This window comes from Gadus chalcogrammus, chromosome 14 (genome assembly GCF_026213295.1).
Source record: "Gadus chalcogrammus isolate NIFS_2021 chromosome 14, NIFS_Gcha_1.0, whole genome shotgun sequence".
In the NCBI taxonomy this organism is placed as follows: domain Eukaryota; kingdom Metazoa; phylum Chordata; class Actinopteri; order Gadiformes; family Gadidae; genus Gadus; species Gadus chalcogrammus.
Genome location: NC_079425.1, coordinates 11,855,694 through 11,873,193, shown reverse-complemented (window position 1 = coordinate 11,873,193; position 17,500 = coordinate 11,855,694).

Genomic DNA, 17,500 nt, shown 5'->3' with positions numbered 1-17,500 from the left:
CAGACATTCATACAGAGACTCCTAAGACTGATTTGTAGTTAGATGTGATTACAGGAATGAACGAATAACTAACCAACTAATAATAATAGATAACGTATCGATGATGAGAACCCTAGCCTTACTTTGAGCGATTGGTCTCAGATGCAAGAACGCATGGTTATTTATTCATTGCTAGGCCTATTTGTTGTACACCTACAATTTGAGAGAAAAAAATTGTAATTTAAAATATTTGGTATACTTAATACATTGTATATAATATATAAAGACAGAAGTTACATTTCCCATGGGTGCTATGCTTTCATGACTACATCACCTTGGCTCCTAGCAAAGCGTGGGATGGAGGTTCTGGGGACCTTGGTTTGACGGCAAAGGCCCTTTGCCATTGCGGTTTGCTGACATGTTGCGTCATTTTTTATCTTGGACAGCAGCTTGCGTGTTTTATCTCACATGGTTGGGCGAGCGTTTCTTTTGTCCTGGGAATCGTTTTGCACACGGTTGGGGTGTATCCTCTGGTGACACATTGGCCCGACCGCATCACCAAAACCTGTCCCTTCCATCGTCCCCTCCTCTCTCCCTCTGTCCCCCTTATATCAGCGTGCAATATTACCCAACGACAAGTGCACCCATCACCGTTACCGACAGCAGATTAATTGTCTTTGCATTACATGACAACGACTGGGATATTGACTTACGATTTTGCCATGCAGGCGGTATCGCAAAGACTTGACCCAAGGAGAATTAGAATAAAAGTGCTCATCGGGAATTCCGTTATGCATTGTATATTTATACAGATATTATTATGCATCCAAACACAACTCGTCAACGTGCATGTTGTTATCGGCCTGGTGAAGCTAGAAAAATATAAAGAGTAATGGATGAGGGGAAAAATGGAGCATGAAGAAACAGAAATGGGTGGAGGGGAGAGGTGAAGGATGGGGGGCAAGTGTGTGGGGGGGGGGCAGCATTCATCTCTGTCAGTCTGCTGGTCAATGTGGTTTCGATCCATGGACGTCACTATAAATGATTGATACAGCAATAACCTGTTTACCCAGGTGGTTTAAAGCACCCGTCTACCCTGGAATACTGAATACAGTGCAACTCTATGGGCTCTACGTGTGTGTGTGTGTGCGTGTATGTGCGTGTGTGTGTGTGTGTGTGTGTGTGTGTGTGTGTGTGTGTGTGTGTGTGTGTGTGTGTGTGTGTGTGTGTGTCTCTCTCTCTCTCTCTCTCTCTCTCTCTCTCTCTCTCTCTCTCTCTCCCTCTCCCTCTCCCTCTCTCTCTTCTCTCTCTCTTCTCTCTCTCAGTAAGTCTGTAGCTCTGTATCTATGTAGCTCTGTATCTATGTAGCTCTGAAACCTCTCTCTTCCCCTCCCTCTCTATTGCTATTTAGTCATTTAGACGTTTCTATCCAAAGCGACTTGCAGTGAATAGAGATACATGCCTGCTTATTAATGAACAGTATGGTGTGAGGTGTTTTGCTCATGGCTTCCTCCAGGCTGTGGCCATGAGGATTGAACCAACCACCACTATAGCCAGCCACAACTGACCATTCTCGCGCCTCACTCTCTCTCGTGCCGCGCTCTCACGCTCACTGTCACACTCGCTCTCTCTCTCTTACGCACACCGGACACACACACACACACACACACACACACACACACACACACACACACACACACACACACACACACACACACACACACACACACACACACACACACACACACACACACACACACACACACACACACACACACCCTTCATGGTGTTATTTAATGCATTCTGTTTGTTTCACTTCAACACCAGCCAATCAGCACACTGGGTGTTGCCCAGGTCACAGTAAGGTGCCGCACCAGCTGATCTATTTATAATTGACTCTGTGCCCTCTAAGCTCTGAGGAAGCCAGGTTATAGGACAGCTTGGGCCTGTGAGGACGATAAGGGTGCCTGTTCCCGGGGCCTTCCTCCTGGGTTCCAGCCAGTCCCCCCACCCCCCCCCCCCCCCCCCCCCCCCCCCCCCCCTATCTCCACTCACCTCCAGCTTCAGCTCCACTTTCTATCGGCTCACGCTAAATCGCTTGACGTCAACATACACACACATGCACACCCATGCACAGATGCACACACACACACCTACGCACACCCACACACCCACACACGCAATATGTGAGAAAAGCGAGCTGTGAATCAATATTATAGATTATATTTGTTGATCCTCTTCCAGTTTGCCCCAGGAACCACTTTATCATTTGAACATAAAACTTTCCTATAACAGTCTCCCATAATTAATGTATTTTTTTCCCCGCTGCCAGGCAGGTACTAACTGTTCCAGTAAACAATAGTTTGAAATATAAAGTTGACTTTTTCGATAGATGGTTTAACATTGGGTTTCCTGGAGGCCCTAGACATTGTTTGGCAGCAGTGTGACAGGATCACATTCATCCACAATTGAGAATATTAATTTACCGATGGTTTGCTGATTGGCTAGTCATCACTACTGTTCTACTGTACTATATTAAGCCATGACTGTAAAATGTAAAAATAGTTTTTTAGTTCCTAATATAATAACATAAATGTATATTTGGGGGAATTTATTAATTTAAGTGAACTCCGAGCCACAAATGTACTGTATATGCTATATGTAATTGACATATTAAGAGCAACATCCTTGCTGACAGGGATATAATATACAATACAATATACAAAAACCTATACAATTAAACTGAGTGCATATAAACAGCATAGGTCATCATTTGTTTTCCCGTTTTTAAATAAACCCCTTATTAACAACTTAAGAACATTTTATTATCCACAATTTATCACACACTTATGATGTTTTGATGTGGGATTGTTGGCAGCAAGTCCAGGAAATGAGTCATGAGTGTGCGTAGTTAAGAGGCCTACTGATGGAATGAATGGCTCTGTGCCGTGAGACCACATCAATCTCAGTTCTCAGTTTAAGAGATGAGGTACTCGAGAGGAGGGACATTCCTAAATACCTTTTGACTTACTCCCAAGGTCTTTGCGAAACAAACAAGATTTGAGTGGGGTCGATAATTAAGCAGAGTAGGACATGCTTTACAGAGGATCTTATGCTAGTTTAATGACTTATTAACATTATTTGTTTTTATCATCTCATATTGTTCTAATCCTCACATAGTTTCAGAACTCTTATTTTCCCTCTTGTAACTTATCCATTGTCCCCAGGTTGTATTGTTTATTGTCAGGTCTAGAAATGCTCTTGATGTGTGGCCTTTTTAAAATGCTGCTTTTTCATAAAGGTGTTATTTTGTCGGTCAACATTTAAATAATGAGAACCTAAGCCCCAAGTCTTTTTACTATTCAAAAAGACTTTGGGGGGTTGACACAATTCAGAAAGGCCTTTCTTTCTTTATTATTATTGTATTATTTTGACCTAAAACAAAATCACTTCTAAAACAAGCCTTGGGCTTATGAAACCAACAGTCTAACATTGCTTGAGAAATATTCTGTTAATTAAATTGAACATATTTCATAATTATATGAGCCAGTATGAAAAATAGTGTCCAATATAAAACCTGAAAGCTGCCTTAGTCACCGCAAGCATAACCTAATTCCACTCCTTTTATAATAAAATACAATAAAGCCTTCAAAGATGAGTAATAATGAAGCAAATCAAATAAAACAAATGCCATCCATCAATCTGCTTGGCAACAGGAATAGATAATACTTGCAAAGGTAATCCATGTCTCGGCACTTTTGGACGACTGTGTGATTTCTACTGTGAGGTCGGAGGAGTTGCTTGATCGATGACAGGTGCTTTTTTAAACGAGCGGTGATGAAGGTGGATAGTACATGAGGAGGTAGAGAGCCCACCCACATCCTTCCACCAATTCATCTTTCTAGATGCTCGTGAAATGGACCGGCACAATAAGTGGCCGCTGGCCCCGCTGGTGATTATCTGAGAGCAGAGAGACGAGGAGGGGAGAGAAAGCTGGAGCTCTATTGACAGCCAGCTGACAGGGCTTTGGGAGGGACAGAGAGCAGAGGGGACTCTAAGGGGCTACAGAGGCCATGACTAAACGCCAGGACTTAGTTTTGTTTTTGTGTGTGTGTGTGTGTGTGTGTGTGTGTGTGTGTGTGTGTGTGTGTGTGTGTGTGTGTGTGTGTGTGTGTGTGTGTGTGTGTGTGTGTGTGTGTGTGTGTGTGTTTGTTTGTGTGTAGATGTACAGCTTGCGACCGTGTATGTGTGTGTGTTTGTGTGTGTGTGTGTTTGTTTGTGTGTAGATGTACAGCTTGCGACCGTGTATGTGTGTGTGTTGACTAAACGCCAGGACTTAGTTTTGTTTTTGTGTGTGTGTGCGTGTGTGTGTGTGTGTGTGTGTGTGTGTCTGTGTGTGTGTGTGTGTCTGTGTGCGTTTGTGTGTGTGTGGTGATATTGGATGGAGGGGTCTTGTCCACCTAATACTCCCACTGATAGGATCTACAAGTGGATCAATGCTACTGCTGCTCTAAGAGTTCATATTATAAGACTGTAATTGGAAACCTCTGCCAAAGTGTTTGGGTGTATGTGGGCGTGAGTGACTCAGAGTGTGTGTGTGTGTGTTTGTGTGTGCGTCTGCTGGTGTGTTCACGTGGTACGCTAAGATAATTTTTTTTTTTCCCTTAAAGATTTGTTTTCCATCTCACAAAGATGGTAAAATCATTATAATTTCAACAAATATAACATAAACATTGCGTCTGTAAACTGCTGTAAACCTGCATAATAAATTTGTTTCCATTTTCATCCTGCATGAATGTGAACAATCAGCATTCTCCCTTTTCTATCTGAAAGCCGACTGCTTCTTTCTAAGTGCCTGTTCCTTTCACCGTCCTTGGCTTCACGTATGGAGCGGACGGCTGCTCTTAGGCTGGAGCGAAGCACAGCGGAGAGCCCCGCCTAATGGAAGCTGGCACAGTGAATGAGCTGGAGGTAAAGTGCTTCTGCTCTGCTCTAAGACCGTCTGCCCTGAATGGTCGCTGCCAGGCGTACTTCCCCGCACAGCCAGAGTCCCATGTGCAGGAACACAGTGTCGTCACCCGGGGGAAGAGAAGTTGGACCAAACTTTCACCACCACCTTAAGCTGCGGCGGATCTCCGAGAATAGGCTACACGGGGCTGTAGGGGGAGTAGAAATAGCGAACTGCAGGGCAGAAATGCTACATCACCCACTTTTCCCTGGCACCCTATCGATGAACCCTAACGGTACATTTTTTACGAAAAAGCAAGAATAACTGAGAAAGAAGAACAAGAATATGCAGCATTTTAAAATAAGAATCAAGCCGGCGAAAAAGACGGAGATATTCAACCCTCAACCTCATATAGTCTAGTGAAAACGGTCTTAGGCTCTGTCCTTACGCTAAAATATCCTATATATTTAAGTGTTGGGCGAATGGTAGTTTGCGGATAAGGGGGTGTGGTGTGTTCTTTAATGCAGCCAGTTCGTTTTGTTTCCCTGTTTGATTAACTAAAAATAGTTTATCACTCTTTTGGAAGTTCGTATTCAAAAAGGAACTTTTGCGATACAACTTTAAGCATTCATGTTATCAAAAGCAACTTATATTCACTTACCGCAGTGCACGTAAACATTAGCTTGATGCCACGACTGCTATCGAGATCAATGATCAATAAACTAACTAATGGAAAAAATGATAGGATGTCAATGGATGTAGCTTACAACTATGGATGCACTTGTGACGTTGTGATGTGAGAAACTGCTATTAAGTAGACCTAGCACCAACCAACATGGTGACGGTTGGTGGTGGTTAAACTGATATATTTGCAAAAAAATCTGCCTTTGACATATGAATCTCGCTTTATCTCAAAACCTATATTGCGTTGTCTGTACGGCCCCATTCAGCTCAATGATTTTTCATTATTTTATTCATGTGGGGAATACTCACAACAAACAATCACATTCAATGTAAAAATAACCAAGGGTGTGTTGTTTTTATTTATTATTCTTAATTTTTTTACTATTTGGTAGACATTTATTTCCCCAAAGTTCCGCCTGGGATCATAAAGGACTATTTTATCTTCCAGAAGATGCGATCCGGAAGAATTAACCTAGACAATTAATGAATATGCTGGATATATTTGAGTGTATATGCATAGATTGCGATTCCTTTATTGCTTCTGTTTACGGTTATATTTTATATTTTATAGTTTTCTTCTTCCACTCAGTGAGTGTATGTTGACTTGCCACTAAAGTAGGTTTCACTGGTGAAGGATTCAGTCGGCACATCAGTAATTACTGTACGTCCCAGACATAGTCGTTCCCCCCAAGGCTGGCTGCTGCTGCCGCTGCCACTGGTGTGGCACTTTTTCAACAAGTTGTCAACGTTGGAACAATAATTACAAAAAACACCACCAACAACAACCAAAACAACAACTACAAAGTATTTCTCCCTACACATCGTCATTACACACACACACACACACACACACACACACACACACACACACACACACACACACACACACACACACACACACACACACCACACACACACACACACACACACACACACACACACACACACACACACACACACACACACACACACACGCACACACACACACGCACACACACGTGTCTCGGGGAAAATAGCTAACCATGTTCAAGTACTAATGCTGTGCATCAAGCAATACTGATTGATAGCGAAGTAAAAACTGACAACGACAAAGAGACAATGATCCGGCATATCCAATGTCAATTTAATTGCTTTCTTTTCCAACTTTGTTTTACATCATTTATATTTCATTATTTAGCTTCAAGCCTGTTATTCCTCAATTTTGAGCATATACATAATAGATGCAGTGAGTGAGGCGCGTTGGATTCGGCTTGCGGGCTAGCCGGTTCTGCGGAGAGAGACGGAGCGAGAAAGGAGAAAACAGAGAGAGAGAGAGAGAGAGAGAGAGAGAGAGAGAGAGAGAGAGAGAGAGAGAGAGAGAGAGAGAGAGAGAGAGAGAGAGAGAGAGAGAGAGGTGTAGAAGGACACACATGTTGACCAAGTGAGTGGCAGAGCGACATGAGAAGAGGTGAGCCTCGACTTCTCGGTGAGAAGGGAAGTGTGATGAACACCTGCAGTGACCACCCAGACCCCTGGCAGGAGCAGTATTGAGTAAAACCATACTAGGGATATTGGGGGAGTGTTCAACGTTTCGGCAGTTGGCTGCATTATAAGATCACTTCTTTAAAACATCGAAATGTCCCTCAAATAATTACAATGATAAATGCAATCATTTTTCTCAAGTGCCAGTTTAGGGGGAAAACAACAAAACAAACACCTCCGACCTCTGCCCACTCCATTCCAGCTGTAAGCTGCGTTCCTTAGCGGCAGGGATTAGACTTCCCTAGCGTTGGTGCTGCATGCAAAGCTTAGGGTGGAAAAAAAAGAAGGATTCTTTCAGCTGGGGAACATTCCTCTTCCAGGTATCGATCTGCGGCGAGACCGGGGCCGATATCTGAGCTCTCCGGTCGGCATGGGAACACACTCCCACTGCTGCCGGGCCTGACAGCCTGAGGCCTGCATCATTATTACAATGCTAAGCATTGGCAGTCAAGCTGCACGCCCATCGCTCTCTCTCTCTTTCTCTCCCTCTTCTCCCATCTCCCTCTCTCTATCTCTTTCCCCAACTCTCTCCGCTCCAATCTTGTTCCCCCTTCCCTCTCTTTCCTCCCCCCCCCTCTCGCTCTCTTTCTCCTTCTCTCCCTCCCTCTCTTTCCCTCTGTGATAAACTACTGACAGAACTCTAAGCAGAAAGGTTTTTCTTTTTCTTTATTCCTAGCATGCATCAGCTCTGAGAAGCACATCAATTATTCAGCCTCACAGCGGCCTATTGTAATTACTCTACATTGATAGGCTGCCAAGCATTACAGCCATAAGTCAATGAAATAAGCAATGAGATGCAAAGACTGTACCCTCGCAGCACTAATCTCAACCTGATGAGGTTCTCCTCATACAGGAAGCCTCTGAGACAAAAGGGTTGTATGAAAGCACAGTGACACACTATGGCCAGAGGAAAAATAATGATATATATGTGTTGTGGGTGTCGCTACAGCATTGATAGATGGTAAGCTCGGTAAATGCCTCTTTTCATTTCCCATATTAATTATTAACGCAAGCAAATGTCATATGCGGCTTGGGAAACTTAATGGAGAACGGGGAAGCAATAAATGAACAAAGAAAAAGAGAATCATTGTTAATCAAACTCAGAAGGCCACAACAGACCAACACACTAACTCAATGCAAACAAACAGACTTATTGCAGACAGAAGAATAGATGAGCTTTCATTCAAATAAACAGTGACAGAAAATTGAAAATGGAGACGATCATTGCCAGAGAGTTGAAATGTCTTGAGAATCAAAACAAACAGGTAGGCAGATATAGACACTTTAATAAAGGATTGGAGATTGAAACTTAATCAGTATCTTCCAGTTTACAATTCGTATTTATTTTTTATTCCTTCTTGTCTTTTTTCTTTAATAAAATCAAATTAGCTGTTGATCAGTCTTAGCATTTGCTGGCTATAAGACACAGCACAAATGACTAGAGGAGACACATGGCACAGCATGGAATCAATCAGAGGAGGAGGTAGAGAGGTAAAGAGTTATAGGAAGACAAAAAGTAGCGAAAAAGAGGGATGGAGAATTATTTGAAAAGAAATGGATTGATAGAGGGAGGAAGGGAGGAAACTGGAACAAGGGGAGGAAGACAGGGAGGGAAAATCTTCCTGATGTAAACTCAGTGATTGAACAAAAGAATGCAATCGCTTTAAAGATAACAAAGAATAACAGAAGAAAAGGTGACTGGACCTGAATAGAGAGGAGAGCAGTGGTAGAGGGTTCTGTGTGTTTGTGTGAGGCTGATTGAGCTGTAGGAACCGCTGCTGACACAGATGGAGAGAGAGAGAGAGAGAGAGAGAGAGAGAGAGAGAGAGAGAGAGAGAGAGAGAGAGAGAGAGAGGGGGGGGGGGGGGTAGCGGAAGAGTGTCAATGAGATGAATTATTAATATGGACGTTGCTGTGTTTTATGGAATATGGGAAATGTGTTTCGATTATGTTTAATACAATGTGCAGAGTGTGTGTGTGTGTGTGTGTGTGTGTGTGTGTGTGTGTGTGTGTGTGTGTGTGTTTGTGTGTGTGTGTGTGTGTGTGTGTGTGTGTGTGTGTGTGTGTGTGTGTGTGTGTGTGGTGTGTGTGTGTGTGTGTGTGTGTGTGTGTGTGTATGTGTGTGTGTGTGTGTGTCTGTATGTGCATGCACTGTGCCCTGCTTGGCACTTAGACGTGGCTCTGCTCTTGGCTTCTTTTGGGGCTTTACACTGATCCAACTTCCTCCTGAAATTCTGGCCAGAGTGTTGCATTCTTTCATCACACACACACACACACACACACACACACACACACACACACACACACACACACACACACACACACACACACACACACACACACACACACACACACACACACACACACACACACACACACACACACACACACACATCAATTCTGCCTATCCAATTCACCAGATCACACAGCTGGAGTGTTTTGTTCTGCGTAGATAGCGCCATATTCTGTGAGCCCTTGGTGTTTCTCTCTCTCTCCCTCGTTCTCTCGCCCTCTCTCTAAATACCGATTCATAGGCCAATAATGAAAGCATCTCATGCCCAGAGAGTTTCTGTGTTTGGGAGCGATAAGACAAGTGGGGCTCTATTCACATCAGAAAGGACGCAAGACAAATTGATCCTTCACCCTCTTTGGGTCTCGGGTTTTGTGTAAGTAGGAATAATAATAAAATCCATTGGTTTGGGTCTGTGAAGATAAGTTTCTGATATCCACCCATTATTAAGGCTCATTAACAGTTTTTTCATCTAATCAAACCATGCTATGGAGCGCCTCGCTTTCAAAGAGCAGCACAGCACTGCGCCTTTGTTCAGCAGAGCACAATTAGCGAATTGTTAATGTAATTGTCGGACTGATGCGATGGAGTTGGTTAAGTGATCAGGAGAACAATGGGGGCAGGTGCGGCAATAGCATTTTCACTTTCACTTTCGCCTCAGGCAAGGAAGCATGGTGAAGAAACCATCGTTGACACTCAATCGAAAGCCACCTCAGGGCACAGTATTAGACATTTACACTATATATGCTATATTTTAGGATTTTCCAAGAGATAGCAGAGAAAAAAAAAAAAATACTATTTATTCTTAGGCCATAATAAATCTAGTTAGTCAAAAACTAAAAAGGTATGTGAATGATCCAAGACCAAAGTATAATATTGAATCAGATTCCACTGATCTTTACCGGAATATGTATGGATATGTGTCTATGTTCTAGAAAACTGTTCCTCCTAACCAGTATCAAACAACTACATTAACAATAAGCTAATTGTGTTCTGCTGCACAAATGTAAGTGCTATTCGTGCTAAGTGAAGTGCTATACTTTTCGAAAGCGAGGCGCTCAATAGCATTGTTTTATTAAATGGAAATTAGCCCAAATACTGTGTATCTATGTACTGGTATCAGAAAGCTAACCGGACCCAAATCTTATACCTATGCAGGTGCTCACTCCAAAGCATTTCGAAATAAAGGTCTCCCAAGTCGTACTCAGGCCTAACCAACACACAACATATAAATACATTTATAAATGTACATGAATGTGACTATATACAACAAATGTTTTCAACAAAAGCTTTATTCTTGCAACATAAAATATTAACATCTATGAATCGGAATATCGACAACATATGTGAGCGTTAACTTTGGTGATGTTGGTGCGGTCTTTTGTCACCGAGCCGTACATTCTTGGATGTCCCCTTGACCTTGTTCATGCGCATTCCTCAGTAACCTTTGTCTTCATTTACCAACATGGACACCGAATTTGTTCTCATTTAATTTGTCACAAATTATTTGCCTTCTATTTTTCCAGATTAAATTAGCCTGATGTATTTTCACTCTGTCCTATCCTGGTGTGGTGGATTGGCTCTTTGTAAATGTGTTCTTTGAAAACAAGTTTTACAAACGTGCAATGATTCTTAGTCCTTATCATAGTCCCTTTCTCCTTTACGAGTGTTTAGTCCCAACGGCAGTCCACTAAAACATGGACAGAGCCCCTGTAACAAGACACATATTCTCCCCTGGGTTTTGAGATTTATAGGCTGTAACATTTATGGAGAGGTGGTCCTAGTTGTCCGAGGAGAAAGACACACACACACAAACACACACACACGTAAAAAAAACATGCACATAATAACACACACACACACACACACACATACACACACACACACACACACACACACACACACACACACACACACACACACACACACACACACACACACACACACACACGGACAAGTCAGCAAGTTAACACTTACATATAATGAAAACCATGTAGACTTACAAACACACATGCACTCTCGCTCACACACAGACACACACACACACACACACACACACACACACACACACACACACACACACACACACACACACACACACACACACACACACACACACACACACACACGCACACACACACACACACACACACACACACACACACACACACACACACACACACACGAATACGCCCAGATTCTCAAACAGAGACATAAACACGCGCAAACCAAACACAGATACAAAGCGAGCGAGGCGGGGGCCGGTATGGTAATGTAGACACACAGAACAGGGGGGTATAAATCCAGGGCCTCATTGTGAATTCAGCACGTCGGCTGTATTGTGCCGCGGCGAGCCCCTTTATTCAATTGAGCTGCCATCCATCCTGGCTATGGCACTGAGCAGGCACGCACAGGGAGCTCCCGGCGGAGCTGTAAACTCACTCAAACACACACCCAATATTTGCATGCATATCAACAGGCAGTGCAAAGCGACAGAGACCCATTAGGTTTATAATGGTCTGATACAACTCTCAGCAGGAGCATTATCAGCGTAGGTGTGCGCCCAAATGTATTTTTTAGCAGATAGACGTGTGTGTGCATATGTGTTTATGCATGTGATAATGTCTGTTGTTTTGCGTTTGTGTGTGTGTGTGTGGTTCTTTTTATTTTGTGTGTCTGTGTGTGTGTATGTGTGTTTGTGTCTATGTGTAAAAATACTCATCCTTAGAAACCCACATGGGGATTTCACACAGAGGATCCACGCTCGCACACACGGAGGATGTTACTTTGTCAGAGGTTCACTATGGTAGCCGGTTAAAATTAGGATCGTCCAGAATGCGTGCGTGATTCTGCGTATGATGAGTTCAGAGCAAGCGAGGAGGGACTCTCCGAAAGCCCATGAACAAGATGAAACATCCCCATGCCCTGGAGTTACAGTCTCTCTCTCTCTCTCTCTCTCTCTCTCTCTCTCTCTCTCTCTCTCTCTCTCTCTCTCTCTCTTTCTCTCTCTCTCTATCCCTCTCTCTCTCGCCCTCTCTATATCTTTCTCTCCATCCCTCTATCTCCCTCTCTGTCTCTATATATCTCTCCCTCTCTCCCACTACCTCTCTCTCTCTCTCTCTCTCTCTCTCTCTCTCTCTCTCTCTCTCTCTCTCTCTCTCTCTCTCTCTCTCTCACCCTCTCTCCCTCTCTCTGCCTGCAGAATGAGGATGGGGGCTGTGTAATGGCAGTGACTGGTGAAGGCTTGTGGGTGGAGAATGGAAGGGTGGGTGGAACGAAGGGGGCCGACACATGAAGTCGCCCCAACACCGCGGCAGGGAGGGGTGGTCTCGTAGTGAGCTAGGGGCCCATCTTCATCACTGCACTCAGTTATAGGCCATTGTCTCTCTCACTCACATTAACCAACACATATTATAATGACATGTACTGACAGGAAATCTCTCTTTGTGTGGTACCCGCACACAGCACATTTAGGCACCAGTCATTCACCATCTCTGTCTCAACCTCCCTCGGTCTTCGCTCACGTACACAATCACCTTCTCTCTCTCTCTTCCTCTATCTGTCTATCTGTCTCCAACTCCTTTGTTGCGCTCTCTCAATCCATCTATCTAATGATCTACTCATCGATCTCTTTCTCTCCGTGTGTCTCTGCTTGTCTCCGTGTCGTCCTCCCTCTCCCTCGCTCTCTGTCTCGCAGCTCTACGTCTACTTTGAACTCAGTGTTTAATCTCCTTCTCTTCTCGCTTCTCCACCCACCCTCACTCTCCCGCTCTCTCCCTCTCTCTCTTGCTCCCTCTCCCTCTCCGGGCAAGAAAGACAATAAATCCGATGAGTTGTGGGCTTGTTTTTCTAATCAGTTTGTGAGCGTGAGTGGGCGGCAGAACACAGCACATCTCAAAGACCGACGCAGACCCGACAGCTGAGAAAAAAAGAAAAGCCAAAACAAAAATCGGAAGTAATAAAAATGTCACAGACTCGCGGCCAGACGACATCATCACGCCGGGACAAAGTCAGCGCGACGGCGAAGGCACTCACGCCGACAATAACCCATCGATTTCCACGGGATGTCAATGGGAAAAACAGCGGCTGTGCCAAGATTACCATATATAACAGAGTTAGCACATCATACGAGGTTGTGGGTGCGGGCTGGGGTGGATCATTTCATCGCTCATGTGCCATCCATTGTTGCAGCTGCTCGCTGGAGTGGAATACTAACGCGCAGCGAGGCGCCGGGGTCTGGCTGGAGGACCCTGCTGTCTGTCTGACTGCCCCCCCCCACCCCATCCAACTCCTGCTGTGTGCAGGAGGCCTGAGGATGAATGGGAAGGGGTGATATGGTTAGAGAGAGAGAGAGAGAGAGAGAGAGAGAGAGAGAGAGAGAGAGAGAGAGAGAGAGAGAGAGAGAGAGCAGAAGGGGGAGGGAGAGGAGTGTAGGGATGGAGATGGACGTAAGGGAGAGGAAGAGATTGGGGCAGAGATGAAGAGGGAGGGGAGAGGGAGAGAGGGACAGGGAGGGAGGAAGAGATATCGAGGGAGGGAGATTCATATCGAGACGGAGTGAGGGAGATAGACCGTTCAAAGGAGAGAAGGAGGGAGAGAGGAGAGGGAGATAGGGAGAGAGAGAAGAAGACGGGTAGTGATATATAGGGGAGGGAGGGAGATGGGGAAGAGATTGAGAGAGGGAGAGGAGAGGAAGGGAAGGAGAAGGAGAGGACGGGAAAGGAGTGTTGAGGAGGAGATACAGATGGAGGAAGGGAGAGGTTGATAATGGGAGTGGGATAAATTAAGAGAGGCGGGGGAGAGAGGTGCAGAGGGAGGGGGGAGAGGGGAAGGGATTGAGGAAAGAGAAGGAGCAGCAGAGAGTGGGAGAGAGAAATGAAGGGTGAAAGAGAGAGCGACAGAAATAAAAGCTGAGAGAGAGACAGAGTGAATGGACGAGAGAGTAAAAGTGCAGGGTAGGGAGAGATTGAAAAATTGACCAGGAGAGATGTATTAGGCGAGAAGAGCAAGCCGAATCCAACCTTTCCTTATGAATATGTAAAGCCCACAGGTCAAGCAGCCATCAGTGACTCAACCAAATCCCCCTCCTCTCTCTAAAATGAGAAGCAAGAAGAGAGACACCCACAGAAATGTACACTATATTTGATCCGGAGATACTTGAGTAGCTCACGTATATCATAACAAAAGACGGCTGGAAGCACGTGGGCGTTTTTCTTTGTGTGAGTCACTGTGTTTTAAGAAACAACTGTACATTACATGTGACGCTTTCCTGGCAGACTTTCATCAAATACAAATCATGTCAAAATAATTGCTTTTATGATAATCTTCTTCCCCTACCTTTTGCAGGATGAAAAGTCAACAGAATGGATTGTTTCTAGTGTTTGACATTTCAAAGATATTTTTACTCTTTTTTCGATGGAGAAAGATGTGGTTTAGTTATTTTTTCTTTCTGTTTATCCCTTCCTCAGATGTGGATGGCTTTATTATTATGACCACCCCCATGCCAAAACCACACCCATCATGGTCACCATGGTAACCAATCACTCCATCCCTAACATGCCACCCTGCACACCTCACCGCAACGGCCTTTGATGCTCAGAGAAGAAGGAAGAAAGAGCTGAAGAAAAGGAACGGGAAGGAATACAACCTTGATTTGGATTGCATTTAGTGACACGCATATTTAGCTGCACACAATCAGAATCTGTAAGAGTTGGGTAAGAGTTTGACACATTAAGAAAAAACACAGAGACACTAATGTGCGTGCTCTCTCTCTCTCTCTCTCTCTCTCTCTCTCTCTCTCTCTCTCTCTCTCTCTCTCTCTTTCTCTCTCTCTCTCTCTCTCTCTCTCTCTCTCTCTCTCTCTCTCTCTCTCTCTCTCTCTCTCTCTCTCTCTCTCTCTCCCCTACTCTCGCTCCCTCTCTTACTCTCTCTCTCAAACACACACACGGACAGCAACAATACGAGGTCAACTCAGGATCATTGATCACTCTCCACTGGCCCTGTCATCCTGGTAATGGGTTTTTAATCTAGACATTGAGTTCTGCCACATCAATGTTCGGCTGTACGGAACAAAACTCACTGTCAGACGTATCAGATGTAATCCATTGAGCAAAATGTGTTCTGCCAGATGAAGGCAAAGCTTCTGACCAACAGCAGCACTTTAAGCCTGTCAGTGTCTGCCAGGTTCAACTCCTGGGACGTTAAGAAGGGAACCTAAAAAACTGGGGGATCAGTGTCTTCTGCATTGGGTTAATATAAACTTTGTCAGCCTATGATGTCCTCTGTCTGGCCTGCAGAGGTCAAAAAACACTATTCATTATTTTCTCCACTCCTGTCTTAATCCCCCGGTCCCTGATGTATGCACTAGGATTCTGCTCTGCCTGTCTTTCTCACACATGCAACAACCCCCACACACATAGGCACAGACACTTAAACACGCACACTCACTCACACACACACACACACACACACACACACACACACACACACACACACACACACACACACACACACACACACACACACACACACGAACACACACACACACACACACACACACACACACACACACACACACACACACACACACACACACACACACAAACATCTCCCTCACGCACATATTCACACACATTAATCCACATATGCCATGAACATATAAAACAAATTGGTCATGACGACTGGTGCAATCCAGTCCATGGCCAGATCGTGTGTGTGTGTATGTGTGTGTGTGTGTGTGTGTGTGTGTGTGTGTGTGTGTGTGTGTGTGTGTGTGTGTGTGTGTGTGTGTGTGTGTGTGTGTGTGTGTGTGTGTATGTGTGTGCGACTGTGTGTGTCGTTGTAGTAGAGGGGTGCAGCATATGAATATATGGGTTGTGAAATAATCAGACTCAGCATGCTTGGCAGCACAGGTGGAAATCTGCGGTCCAACTGGGGACATTACTCCCCAACCCCCGCTATGTAAAATGAAGACAAACACAACAGCTCATGAAAAGCAAATGGGATTGTAAGACATTTCACGGAGCACTTTTAAGAGGCGGCGGCTGAATACACACCGGGTTGCACGGCGGGAGCCGGGAGGGAGGTATTTTAAATTCCGGGCTGCTCCCTGCCTCACCTCAAGGGTAATGTATGCCCAATCATGACTGTGGCGGACACAGGCAGGGGGCAGGGTCAACCCGCGTGGCGCCACTGGCTCAGGGGGCGCTCTGAGCTGCTCTTTGTCAGACACCCGATCGTATTATTCCCTCATTGTTGTATTCGCCCCTCGTTGCCGCGGCTACGTCTTACCAATCAGCTAATTAACGCTTAATGAACTAATCAAGACCTCGAACGCAATTAGGGGCAGCAAAGTCGTATGGCTAGCAAAGCTCTTCAGAAAGAAAGGTACAGCTTTTTCTTTTTTTTTTAAAGCAACCACATTACTGCTACATTAATAAAACGGCCGGAAATGAAATGGCAGCACCTATTAAACAGTGGTCCACAGTTGTAATAATACTCTTTGAATAATATGCTATTATAATATAAATGATAACGATGAATGATAATAAAATGAAAAGGTGCTCATTAATGATGCTAGACTCTTATTAAAGCCACTTTCCTTCCTACACGTTTATTGTGTGATGCCACTCCTCAGCATAATTGTCTGTGACAATTATAGCTATATTGCTAACGTGGTTTTCCCCTTTATCCTCAATTAAACAGTTAGTGAGCGTCTTTGCCTGGTTTCTAAGGGGACCGGTGGCCGCTCGGGCAGCCAGATGGATGACCAGCGGTTGAAGATGCTAACCCAAGGGTGACATGGCCATTAACAAGGAGGCATCGTTCCCATTGTTTACTAGTGCTATAGATCCAGGGCAATAAGCCTTTACTAATTGCCGGTGCTAAGGTATAGCCCAGGCTTACACCGCCACCGGGAGCATGCGTGGCAGCACGACGCCAGAGGCACAGACGGTTATAATTATGGAATCACCACTGCAATAGATTGTGATAGCAATCCTAATGATCACATGTAACCGTAATGAGCGATACACGAAGAAGAATGGAAGGGGGGGATGTTGTGTGTGGGGGTGTGGGAG